The sequence below is a fragment of the Phasianus colchicus genome, chromosome 7 (genome assembly GCF_987193195.1).
Source record: "Phasianus colchicus chromosome 7, bPhaCol1.hap1.1, whole genome shotgun sequence".
NCBI lineage: Eukaryota > Metazoa > Chordata > Aves > Galliformes > Phasianidae > Phasianus > Phasianus colchicus.
Window position 1 is genome coordinate 2,525,399 of NC_143442.1, and position 14,136 is coordinate 2,539,534.

The 14,136-nt window shown below is 40.3% G+C and overlaps 1 long non-coding RNA gene across 4 annotated transcripts in view; it reads left to right on the plus strand.

The window, feature by feature from the left end:
* LOC149917173 (uncharacterized) overlaps positions 1-14,136 on the plus strand; it is a 426,137-nt gene that overhangs the window by 88,779 nt on the left and 323,222 nt on the right. The window lies entirely within an intron of this gene.

Here is a 14,136-nt window from a genome sequence, read left to right on the forward strand (position 1 = left end):
TTATTTAACTGAATACATTCCACAGTGGAGTACTGTGTAGTTCATCTGTATTTAACTAAGCTATTAGCAAACAGAACAAATCTGTAACTGGTTTTATATGGGATGTATCTTTTATGTGATGAGAGGAAAGGGAAATAAACTCTTTCCAAAAGGGAGATTCATAAATACCGATCCCTGTAGTGCAATATAGAAAAGCTCCATTTGAACTGAAGGAAGCAGGTTTTTACTTTGCGCTGTGGTCCCTCAAGCCTGCACTTTGTAGGGTTCCCCTTGGTGAAGGGCTTTTAGGAATGGTATCAGCACCCCAAGCATCAAGACTGGAGTTCTGCCTGCCCGTTCCGCTTGTCATCTTCTACCAGAGGAGAATCTGGCTCCACGCTCCTTTATTTTGATGTGGAATTTGAAGCTCCTTAGGAAACATATTATTCTGCATTTGACTTTCCTTTTTTAAGTTTTGCAAACTGTGTTTTTACATGCATTTGCATGAAATTTTTAGTTGAATTTAGATTTTATGGGGAAACTTTCAAGGCAACTTACTATTTTGTGAGTCAAAAATGAGTTTGAAACTAGTTGCAGTTGGAGTGGTTGGGATCACATGGTATTTTTTTAAGTCAAAGATAGCTTCATTTATTCAAGAAATGTTTTGATGTGGTTTCTTGAGCGGAACAGTAACTTGTTTTGAACTGCATAGAAGAGACCCAGTGTCAAAATGGCTGATGACAGAATCCCATTATTTCAGCCTCCAAACACTTTTCCAGCTGAAGTAAATATGCGTTGGTGATGAATAAAACATCTTTGCAAGGGGTGTTCTGAACAGGGGGCTTTAATGCTTTGGAGTTTAATATCATCTTTGAGGTACAGACTGTTATTTTGCCTGTTGGCTTTGGTTTGTCTTGTAGGGTTTTGTTCATTTCTATGTTTGTGAGCTTTTTTTCTTTTGAAATACGATGACTGAAAAGTTCACCATAGTTTTTACTTTTTGATGCCTTTGTATTTGTGGTTCAATGAGATTTTAGAAGTTATCCAACATACTTCTATCATGCTATACTTCTGTCATATGAGTGCTGACCATATGTTGAAACTCAAGCCTGAGGCAGCCTGCTTATTTCAGCACTCCAAGTCCTGAGCTAACGTGACCGGGTAACAAAGTGACATTAGAGCTGACTCAAAATCCACTCAGCCAAAAGGTCCTGGACACGAAGCAAGATCACATGGATCCTTTGATTGTGCTCACATCACAGGGTCTGTATGACTACATGTGGAACGAAATGTTTCTTCACTGGTAAAACCCATAAGGATTTCAGATGCTATAGTAAGGCTCATCAGTTTCAGTTATCTTTTACCATTACAGTGAAGTCTGCTGAAAGTAGCTAATTGTTCTGTGCATAACGAGCAGGTTGAATAATCCCATATAAACAGTGCAGACCTGCAAGCTCTTTGCAAGCTCAGTGTTTAGTAGCCTTGGCTCTGGGAACTGTTTGCTCATGGTGTTGGCTGGGTCAGTCACAAAATAATAAGCTAGGTGAGGTGGCTTTAGATTCTGCATTTGTTTTTTCTCACAGTTGAGGAAATGTTCTTCTTGTAAGTGAACAGATTTTGCATTTTGTACATTGAAGTGTTCATCGGTCATTGATGCTGTTATGATTACTTTGCTTCAGTCAGCCTTTAATATGTTTTTGACCAGCTTTTCTTCTGTCAGAGGTCTGTCTGTCGGCTGTAAGGTGGACAGGAGATGGCATTTACTTTGTCTGATCTTCAGCTAACAGAGTCTGAATGGCCAGAGGCAGGCCAGGCATGAAGGATTTAAGCCTTTTTACCAGTGACAGTACTCATTTGTGCATTTCTTTTCTCTTCCAGCCATCAGTTTTCATTAAGCTGATAGAAACTCATACTGTGAGATGTCCACCTGGCTTTCAAATTGGATTAAAATTGGTCAAAAAGTTATTGGATGAAGGAAAGATGGTCAGGATGATCACATAACACTTTTTCATTAGCAATTGAAGCCAAGATGCTACATTACAGAACTACGTCATGCATTTGTGGGAGGTGCTTCTGTCTCTTATGGAGCATTTGTCTAGTCTATGTTTGCAGTTAATGGCAGCCATATTAACGTTACCAGTAGATTGCAGTGATATTTGACATCATCTGAAAACCAATGGTGCAAAATGAAGGGACAAATTCTGAGAGGAATAGGAACAATGTGAAGATTGTGAGGCCCCAGTGTTAGCAGGGCTACTAAATTTGGAGGACATTAGGTGGTCTTCATATTGTAATGCACAGAGCTTCCTAATAGTTGTTTCTTGTGGATCTGCAAAATACAAAAGACTTTAGGTTAAAGGAGTAGTAATGAATCATTTATGAGATATTATCTGGAAAGATGGATTGGTTCCATCTGTTACAGTAATAAAAAATAATAATGCTTAGCAATTACATAAATGCTTTACAGGTTTTCAGTGTGCATCACAAACATTAATCTAAGATCTAGCCCATAGCACAGTTTTTAAAAGCTTGTAAAATGGCTTCAGCTTATTTATACTGTCTTATTTCTTTATTTTTAACAAGGAAATTTGTTGTAATAGAGTTTTTAAACGAGTTTAGAAAATTGAATTGTAACTCCTTGGTCTAAGACAGCGTATGAAGACAGCCACAAAATTAGCTTCTTTTCCTCTTGGTAATTTAAGTTGCTGCAAATGTCCATTTAAAGTGCAGCTCTACATGCAGGTGTTCATTAACATACAAATGATGAAGATGCCTTCCAAGATGCAGTACTTGCGTTATCTCACAGTTATTTGTTAATCTCATTTTTTTCTGTCTCGTAAGCAGCTCACTACTTGAAGGCTGCTGTTTTCTGAACCAGAGTTTGGTCAACCAGAAGTTATGCTATGCCCATACATTCTATTTCAGTGTATATGGGATCATGTTACCTGAAGGAAATACCTGCTTTTGTCCAGTTCAGGATGGAATAGATATGTCAAGTAGTGACTTCCCATATAACACGTTTTGGATGCAGCCTAATGTATCTAACAGAACGAGTCTTCAGCTGTAATTTTTCTTTTCTATCCAGTTTTTAATTTGAATTCTTGAAAAAAGTCACGGTAAGTTGAAGCAACAGCAATAACAAAGTTTTGTCTATTGGAATTTCTTATGTGCTCCCTAGCAAACAGAGGTCTGAAAAAATGGACAAGACTTATAGTAAATGCAGCATAATGGATAATTATCCCTATTGATATTTTGAGCATGTCTGCAGGTCATATAAATATATAGATCAACATGTATTACATTTGGGGTAAGTACGAAAGTGTCTTGAAGTTGGATTCTTTGCCGTGTGACCTGTGACCTTGAAAGATAAGGTGCCATGTAAGCTACAGCTTTGTAAATCTGTTTATCTATATACGTCATAGATTAGACATGGGCTTTGCAATACGATTTGACTGAAACAAATGACATTAATTCCATTAACTGTGGTCAAAAGTAGTGTATGTATTGACAGAGGTGGGTTACGTATCCCTACCTACCAAATATTGAGTTTGGAAACATTAAACACATTAGTTTATGGTGAAAAATAGGAAAGTTTTATCAGAACTAGAACAGTAATCTGAAAAAAAAAAAAAAAAAGTATAATTTACTTACACAATATTCTGTTAATTCATACATGATGAGATTAATTAAAATGGACCAAAAACAAAATCCAGTGTTTCATGCAGACAGAAAATGATGGATTCTATTTAGTTGTATCCAAGTGCTGATGATAATTTCTGAAACACAGCAACAGTTTGCTGTCAGTGCTGACTCTACCCCTTTAATCATCAGTGACCTGGAAAGCAGTTCTTTAGTCTCATTATCCAGGCTATCTGGGTTAGTGTTACAAAGCATAAACTGTGCATGGAGGAAGCGATTAGCAGTGCAAAGTCGATCTTGCTTGGTAACTCCCAGATGCTGCAGGGTGTGCTCTGCTGCTTGCCCCAAAGCTTTCTGTGCTGCTGCTGTCCTGCTCTCCTTGCCTGCACATTCCCTGGTACCCACCAGCCGCTCTCTCAGGAGGCATCATACCAGAGCATCTCCAGAATGACAGCATTCAGGGATTACTCATCTGATAACAAGTTCAAGGCAAACCTAACATTAAGAATCGTATAATCACAGAATGGCTTAGGCAGCTTAAAGATCATCTAGTTCCAGTCCCTCTTCTGTGGGCATGGTTGCCACCCAGCTCAGGCTGCCCAGTGCTCCATCCCACCTGGGCTTGAGCAATTTCAGGGATGGGGCATCCACAGCTTCTCTGGGCAACCTGTTCTTGTGCCTCACCGCCTCTCAGTAAAAAATTTCCACCTTCCATCTAAACTAAACATCAGGTCTTTCAGTTTAAAACCATTCCCCCTTGTGCTGTCACTATGAGACTGTGTACAGAGTCACTCTCCCTCCTGTTTACGTGCTCCCCTCAAGTACTGGAAGGTTGCAATGTCATCTCCCTAGAATCTTTTCCAAACTAAACAAGCCCAGCTCCCTCAGCCTTTATTCACAGGAGGTGTTTCCAACCCTCTGATCATCTTTGTGGCCCTCCTCTGGACCTGCTCCAACAGATGCTCCACATCTTTCTTGTGCTGGGGATCCAGACCTGGATGATGGCCTCATGCAGGCAGAGCAGAGGAGGACAGTCCCCTCCCTCGCCCCACTGCCACCTCTCTGTTGATGCAGCCCAGGATACCATTGAACTTCCATGGTACAAGGCACATGCTGCTGCCTTGTGTCCCATTTTTTATCCACCAGGATCACCAAGTCCTTCTTGTCAAGGCTGCTCTTAAAGAATACTGTACTCATATTTTGGGATTGCCCCAACCCAGGTGCAACACTTTGCACTTGGCCTTGTTGAACCTCATTAGGTTTTCGTGGCTCCACTTTTCAAGCCTGTTCAGGTCTCTCTGGATGGCATCTCTTCCTTCTGTTGTCACTGTGCTACTCGGTGTCATCGAAGAATCGTCTCTATTAGTGTGTGCTGCTCCCTTTGTTCTTTGCTGGCCTGCAGTGCCTGCCTGTCTGCACAAGTGCCAAATCATGACTAAAGAGTTATTGCTTGTAACAGTTTTCTTTCTCTGCCTCCTCCAAAGTCTGAAGTACACTGTAGGAATCCCTTACTGCATGTGTACAGTTGCACGTTTCGTCATCCATTGAGAAGGTTGATAGTCATCCAGACTGCTACAGAAACCTGCCTGGAGATGGAGCTGAACATGGCACAGTTCTGGAGTAGGATGGAGCTCCCGAGGTGTGAATCTTGGGTTGCATTTTTAATACCACACTGATAAGAGTTGAATTTCAGTGGATTTCCTTCTTTTGGTGTTGTTTCATACAGTAGGGCATTAGAATAAATGCTTTCAAGTTGATGATGCATGGGAGCTTTGACAAACCAGTTCCAACACATCTTGCTCTGAGGTGTTTGGATGTCCTGGCCCCAGGATCTGCCCTGTTTTTCTGCCAGAGCTCAGCAGCCCATGCCAGGACTGGCAGGAAGGAAGACGCGCTTCTGTCATAACTGTTGTCTTGGCTCCAACCCACTTGCCTCAGTAATTTAAACCAAGATGCCACTCTGAACAGGGTTAGCTGAGACATCACACACCTTCTGCTTTTTTGTCTCTCTCGTGGAGGTGCTGTACCTGCTGGAGTGTAGCAGGATGGATGATTAGAAGGCAAAATAATAAGCCGCTATTATAAGATTTCCCTGAATTCTTGTTCTAGGCAACAATCATCTACAAAATCTGTAGTTAGGCTAGTAAAGATTGGTTTGATGTTTATTTTTTTCCTGTTCTTTCTTTCCATAGAAACTGGTAATTATGGTCGAGAATGTTGTGTGGCTGAAGTTGCCTTAGAAAATTGCCCTCGGCTGTTTTTACTCTGATGGCAACTCTAAATTATAACAAGGCTTCAGAAAGTGAGCTACTCAGTATTAATGCATTTTGTCTACAATATGTAAGCAACAAGCTGTGTCACAGCAGGACGATGCAAGGAGCTGAGTTGCCACATAGCATAATGGATTAGTTTGCATGTCTTGTAATAATGCCACGATAATTGCAATATCTTCAGAAATTACTGTCACCTTTTGCTGAGAAATTGTTTCTTACCATCTTGTTTACGTTTGCCTTTTTCAAATCATTTTCAAATGACTGCTTGTTTCTTCTCAGAGGTAAAGTTAAGGACTGCTGGGGGCCTTTTCCTTATTTTACCTTGCAGGCTCTACTTTAAAACAAAAGAAGAGAAGGCCTGCATTGGTTCTTGGTTATATCTTATCTGTGCTAAGTTGCCTTTTGTACATCTTTCCAGTGCTTTGCAGACATAGGTGATATTGAATAACATTTTTTCTCTCTTTATAGTGTCTTCTAAAGAGCTAGTAAAGTGTCTTGTGGAAAAAAAATGTATTAATGGCTAATAAGAAATTAGTAGCACAGCTCATCTCTTTCTTTTTTCCTCTGTCATGATCAGAGTGTTTGCTTTATTTGCGGCTGAGTGTTGGATTACCAAACTGTAGCATTTGTGGTAACGACAAAAACTGATTTTACTCATGTCTGATTAAAGAAGAGACAGCCTTCTTAACTGGAATTTCCTGTGGAAATGGATGCCACCTAGGAAATGCCTCTCCTCCACATCAAGAGCCATGAAGTATTGCATGTTCATCCAGTAGCAATAAAAATGTTTTTGAAGCTTGAGAACCTTGAAACACTGGACCTTATTGCTGACATATTGCAGTATGTTTTGAGGGGAAAAAATGCTGCTTTGGGGGAGGTAGAGATGGAAACAAATACATGCAAGCAACTGTCTTCTCACAGTGACCCTGAACTGCAAGTGAAATGATGCTACTTGCATATCGCAATTTTTGTTTTTCTTAGTATGCATCCACAGAGCATTATGTTCTACCTACAAATGAGAACTTATTTGTATATCCTTCTGTTTCCCTGCAGCATTTCTGTGATGTTGCAGTTTACTTGATCTAAATGGTACACTTATGTGGAAAGTGTGGAAATAGAGGTGAAGGATCACAAAGTGACATTAAAATTGGTGTACAACTCCAGGCTTCCCACCTTCTACTTTCTTCCTTCAGTTGACATTGCCAAGAGAAAGCATAACAGAAGTTGCTAACGTGATAGAAGTTTCCATTAGATTCTCTTTCTAAAAATCAAAATAGGGTCATTTGGAGAATAACCTTTCGAACATAAAATGTTAATGACTGCTGAGGTCTGGACAGGACTGATATGCTCCATTTACACAGATGTAGCTTCAGGTTATGAGAAGTATATGAAATACAGACAGCCACCAAATAGCTCATTACCCCATGGAAACAAAAATGGTCTTTACTTTCAGAATTTCATTTATTTTCATCAGCATGAAGAACAGACCTTAAACAATGTTGTATCCAGAACATTCTTACCATTATCTGTGGTATTGTTTGACTAGATTTACAACTGTAAATATAACAAAGACGAGTACAAATGGGTATTAGGAAATTATTCATCAGGGGAAGGGAGTGTTGTGGTTTAGGAGTGTGAGGTTGGCTGAGTTTAGTTCAGACAGTTATGTTTCAGCTTGAGGATTGTGGTCTTTCACTCTCTTTGCTGTATGACCGGTCACACAAGTCTTTTTTGATGGGATGATTTGAGCTGTTTAAGTAATAGAGAATAAAGAATAGTGAATACTGCAGTGTATGTGTGGGCAGGGTTAATCATATTTGTGCAGTGTGGGAATCCATGTAAAGAAAAGCCAAGAGTCTCTTTGTTTGTGTATTTGTCAGCAGTGGTTAATAAGCATACAAGCATATTGAATTGGAATTAGTAAATTGTGCAAAGGTTCTTGTCCTAACCAATGTGAATACCTTCTGAACATCTGTCCTTGCTGCTGCTGAGTGCTGGCACTTCCTGAGGTGTCATGACCACTGGTGAGCCTGTGATGATAAAACCACCTCTAGATTTCTGTTAATGAGAATCTTTGAAGGCATGTGTATGCTAAAAGGCAAGTTGTCCCTTTGAAAGTGTTTGCTTTTGGTCTAATTGTGTTGTTAGTTTGTTTTAAGTCTTTTTTTTTAACCATGAGACTTTTTAGGCTGATCAAAATGATTGGAGACTGTGGTGAACATTGAAGCCAGATATCACTGTAATTTGATTGCCTGCAGTTTTTATTTTTACCGCATTTTGCTTCTGTATGTATGATAATGGGTTTTTTTTAGTAAATAATCAGCTTCATGAATGGTGTCATTTATTATAGATGCTGCTGTCAAGTTTTGTTTGGTTTCCTTAAATATGCTCACCCCTGATACTCACATGACAAACGCTGTGTGAGCTGTACTGGAGATCAGTTAGGTTAGGAAAAGCAAAAGGAGTCTTGTATGTTTCTGGGCTTATTTGAATGTGTTTTCTTTGAGGGAAATCCCACACAAAACTTCTCTTTTATTTTCCCATACAAAAGACAGTGAAGGCAGCAAGTTATTCCCTAAAGAGGGAAATGCAGCAGGTTCTTGCTTGATGGCAGTGTCTAAGCTGGGTGCTAAAATAAATACTCCACAGTACATTGAAATGTAAAGCACAGCATTACAAAACTGCTGGAGGTAGTTAGCAGCACCAAAGCAACTTCCTAACAGAATAAAATGAAAAAGTCAGGAGTAAAACATCCATTCAGGAGTGCAGTGCGGCGTGGGAGTGGGGAGTGCCAGATGGAAAGGGTAAAACCAGCTGAAAGGAAGAGAAATGTTCCCAGGAAAAAGGGATTGAGGTGTTTTCAAGGAACAGAAGTAGAAACTCACATTGGGTGTTTAACTCAGCATGTGGAAATTTTGAATTGTTATATAATTAGAGCTTTATCGTGACATTAACAGCGTACAACTCACTGTTTAGGAGATCACCTGCTTGGTGTGCATGCTCCCCTTCTGCACAACACCAGCTCACCTTCCTGCTACAGCTCATAACTTCATCTCCAGTGAGATTGGCCTTTAAATATCAGCCAGCTCTCAGTTCCAGCAAGCATTGGCATGAGTAATGAGTCAAGCCTTAGTGCAGCATTATTCTTTGACAGTTCTAAAAGGATTATATAACTAGAATTTTAAATAATATTTTTGAAATGTGTAATTTAAAAGGTCCTCATATTTAATTTTTCATACCATTTAATTGACATTGCAAAAGAATCATTAAGTCGGTGATGATTAAACCAACACTTTTATGTATCAAATTCTCTTTTGGGAGAAACTTAGTCATCACTGAAGAGATCTAGACATATATTTTCAGGGAGCTGTGCTAAAAGTAGGGACTGCATATGCTTTTCAGTAAATCTCTGCCCTTATTTCTAGCCTTAAACCTCCCTATTGTCAGCCAAGGCACATCTGGATATTTTGAAAAAAAATCTCTTTTGCTTCTACATGACATCCATTTGAGAGTGAGAGCCTTATTTCACCCCTGTGGGTTAAGCCCAATTTGAACCACATTCTGAAGAAGTGAGAATGTAATTAAAATGTGTAGTGTATTCTCTTGTTGATATTAAGCTGCTTAATTTTCTGTATAGTAAACATCTGCATTCACTAAAAGTAAGAAAGTAAGTTCCAGTTGCTCTTGTGCTGTTTGGTTTTGAAGTTCTCCGTACCTCAGACAGTTACTGCAGGTCTATGTTCTTTTTCTTACTTTGTGAGAACTCTTCACTCTATTGTGTCAACAGTAGTGTGTCTTTTTTGTTGTTTTTAACTTAAAATTATAACAATTATGTGGCAAGTTCTGCAATAGGAAAGGTAAGGAGCAGCACCTGAAGTGTTTTATCTTTCATTCTTCCCAATTCCTTTAAGCAGTGTGTGTGTTAGAACATATACTAACCTTTTTTGTTCCTTCTGAAGGCTGCTAAGCTGCATTATCCCATCCTGTGAAGGAGAGGCATGGTATCATTATAGACCAACTTGATTAGCCTCACCTGAAATCTTGTTGCACATTGAACAGTGGTTGCTAGATGCTTCTGTTTTCTATCTTCTGTTGGAGAGTTTCTGTGTAAGATAGGGAATCCAAGTTATGGGTCGGATCAGAAGAGCATGTTATGTAAAGAGGTTCATAAAGAGAAAGAAAAATGAAGGAATGCTGAAGGCAGAAAAGCAAGTACTAATGCATCAGGTCAGAAAAGGGTGACAATTAACAGAGTTGATGTTAACAGGGAATTGAGATAGGATGGGATTACAATAGAAATGGCAGCAGAAAAGCCAGGAATTTGTCAGAGAAGATAAATAATTGGAAGTCTGTGCAGGTTCTCTAGGAACAGAATTTAACTGATCTTTGAGAAAATTCACGCTATAGCTCAGTCCTCAAACCTACTGGTGAAGCAGTTTGGCAAAAGCTTGGAACAGCATATGTCTTGCAGCAGTTTTTCTGAAGATCAGTGAATTAGAATCAAACCGAACGTGAGTTTGATGCTTTTCTGAAAGCAAAACACAGAAGCTCATCCATTCACATCTCTGTTAGCTGAAGGTTTGCCATTGAACATTGTGGTCATTGATGCTAAAGAGATTTTCCAGACCTAGCGAAGTTGCTGTAGAACTTAGTAGCTCCTATGCCCAATTTGTTGAGTCTGTGTCATTAGCAATAATAATAAAGAAAAATCGCTGGCTCCAAATACAGACTGTTCCCAGATATACACACAGCAACATATAAATCTGGACTAAATGTCAGCACTTAAAAGGTAAAAAGGCTAATTGCAACTAAAGCAAATTAGTCCTTCCCCTAAAGATAAGGAAACCAGATCCTGTATATCTCTCTCATCCTCAGCCCCATGCCCTGCTTAGTCTCGCTCCCTATTACAGACTTCTGAGCTGCATTTCCCATTTGCCCTTTTTTCAGTTCTCCAAGCACTTTGGTGTTTCCTTCTCTTCCCTGTGGAGCTGCCAGGAGTAGGAGCCCTGGTCTGGGGACCAGCCCTGGGGACCTCATCCTTCCAGGTGGAGCAGTGGGCTCAGCAGCTATGCACAAGGGCAGTGAAATCCTCATTTCAAAAACTCCTTCATCCGAGCAGAAGCTGAGAAATCACAGCAGGAGGTTTCTGTGACAGGAGCAAATTGAGAAATGTAGTCTGAAGAGTGGGCTTTTAGTTCAATCATTTTATTTTAGCACCAGAAATTACACGTAAAGACCTATACAGCGGTGTTTCAGTGATGCTGATTCTGTTAACTTCATTGCTGGCTTTGCTGTCAGATGCATTTGTTTTACGAGCCAGGACTTCAGCCAGTCTCCATCCAAGTAAAGCTCTTCTGCCCTTGCACAGCCACTTTGCAGGAGCAGATCTCGTCTGCCTCTGCTGGGGCCGTGCCAAACGTCTGCGAGGCGTCTTCCTGCTCTGCTTATAGACGAAGCATCACTGCACTTATGGGAGGCCAAATAAATTTAAATAGTGGATCAATCTACACAATCTTAATTTAGAGCTCAAATTATTTCTTTGGAGGACAGCAGATGAGTCCTTGCAAAAATCACAGGACGTCTTAAGCTTCTGGCCAGCCTGGTACCAACAGGGTGGGGGGAGGCGCAGCAGTTTGCAGAGCAGGTGAAGGACATGTTGTTTCCTGAGCACCTAAAGGCATGGAATTACACAGGAGATTTTCCTGTACCTTGAAAAAGGCCCTTTATGTGACACTTTCTGTAATATTTTGTCACTTCTAAAATCCATCATTTTCACTACTGGAGTTTTCCCCATGTCTAACTTGATTCTTTCTTTCTTTGTCCAAGTTTGTAATTGAAGGAGTTCTGTCTACTTTGCTGCAGACCCCTGGCTTTCAGAGGAGCCTGCTCAAGCAAATATATGGGGCATGTCAGAGCAGAATACTTTGGGACATCTTTTGGATCCAGAGTAACTTGTAGTTATGACCTGGAGTTTGTTCTGGAGTCACAGGTGCCTCAGGGCAGAATTAGCTTCCAAACATGGCTCTTGTCTGCCTGTATTATTTGTGTGCTCTGTAACAGTTGTCCTTGAATACAATTTTTAATGTATTTATTTGGCAGCATTTCTTCACACAATCACAGAATGGCCCAAGTTGGAAGGGACCTCAAGGACCATGAAGCTCCAACCCCCCTGCCACATGCAGGGCCACCAACCTCCCCATTTAATACCAGTCCAGGCTGCCCAGGGCTCCATCCAACCTGGCCTTGAACACCTCCAGAGATGGACGGGGCATCCACAGCCTCTCTGGGCAGCTGTTCCAGCACCTCACCACTCTCATAGCAAAGAACTTCCCCCTGACATCCAACCTAAATCTTCCCTCCCTCAACTTAAAACCATTTCCCCTTGTCCTGCTATCTACACTTTCAAGGAGTTGATTCCCCTCATGTTTGTGGGCTCCCTTTAGATACTGATTTTTTTCTTTTCTCTTTCTTTTTTTCTTTTCATTACTTGTGCATCCATTTTGAATATTTTATTGAGACTGAATGATTCAGTAGTTGCACCTGGTGTTTTGATCAGTGTTAGGGTTCAGTCAGTACTTGCAATGTCTGGGGTCTCCTCATGAACAGAAGGCTCCTCACTGCATCTTTGTGGGGCAAAACAAAGAAATCTAAGCTCCAAGAAATCTAGGACTCCAGTGATGGGACTGAAGTGATTCTCCAGATTAAGTTTGTAGGCAAAGTTGTCTATCTGTGGGCTTTGGCTTGTGCAGTATTACATGATGTAAGTATTTCTATGCCCTGTACAAATCTTGAAGAAACCAAACTCTGGTCTAATGATGCCACTGTAAACAGAAGCACTGCTTTTGTGGAGGTGATCCATTAGCTTCCTCTCTCTTACACTGTGGGCCTTTATGTGGTATAAAGTGCTTGAAGCATCTTATATCAGTCTCATCTTCAGGTTGCTTCATGGCTTTAGTAACTTGACCAATAGACCTGACACGAGTAAAGTGGGATTTGGAAAAATGTAAACTTGATTGTTGCTATTACAAGAAAGTGTCAGGTTTGATACTTTTTTCCTGTTTTAAATCTACGCTGTATTTTGCTGTTATTAAATTATAACAAATGTCATCTTGGAATTGTAACTCTGCTTTCCTTCATGGTTCTGCAGTACCCCAGATGTTTACCTTGACTTGGGTATAAAAGATGCTACTGAATGATCTGACCTCTTTTTCTTGCTTTTTGTATTGTTTTGATATTTAAGAACTTGTTTGCTCCTATTTCTGCTCATTGAATCAAAAGAAGCTCTCTTTTAGCTCCATGATGAAAATTCTATCTAAACATTTTGTTCATGGGATTTTTTTGGAGAAGATATTTCCTGGAAGAGGAATTTGGAATACAAGCACATGTGGCCTGCTCAGGATCTTATTTCAGCATTACTCAGAATACGTATATAAGTAGATAGGGAGAGCAGGATGCTAGAAATTTTGTGACCATTGACTTCCTGTCTCACTGGTGCTGGTACATTAGCCCTTATCAAAGTTGGAAGAGCAGCTACAACACAGCCATTGTAGGGACTGGATCAATACCTGGCAAGGAGCCTGAAGGTCAGATAAAGTACTTAGGCAGGCAGCATGCCAGGCTAAAGAGATATCAAGAAAATCAATTAGATACTAAAGAAAGAGCAGCAAGCTAACTAAAAATCCAATCTTGAAAGGCTCTTTATATTTTGAAGTCAGCTTATTAGTGTTAGCTATATCTTTATCTCACTAATAAAATTACGTTTGTTAAGCAATTAAAACCAGACTCGGGTCATACAAGGCTAGCACAAAACTGACTGTAAACACCTGTACAGTACTAGATTAGAAATAGCTACAAATGGCAGAGATTAAATCAACCTGCTTTCAGGGTATGGTGTTGTACAACTTGTGACTAAGCTGCTCGCCTCCTCCTCGCATCGATTGCTTTACCTAGGTGCATTTGGCATCCAGCTTAGATGCTTTCTGCTCTGAGTGGTAATGGAAAGCACAGATTTGGAGTTTGTCTGCTGGTGCCGGCTAGTTTACTTGCTAAGTTATAGCTGTCTGAAGTCAATAAATAGAGGAGAAACTCAGGTGGGATCGGTCAGCCCTGAGCTTTCCTCTCCATCCCTCCAAGCCGTAACGATGGGATGGAGAGACATCTCTTCCCAGGTCAGAAAGTGGAAACGCCGTCTCTGTCAACAAGTGTACTGCAGTATTGCTTTTGGGATATACCACAAGTCCTTCCT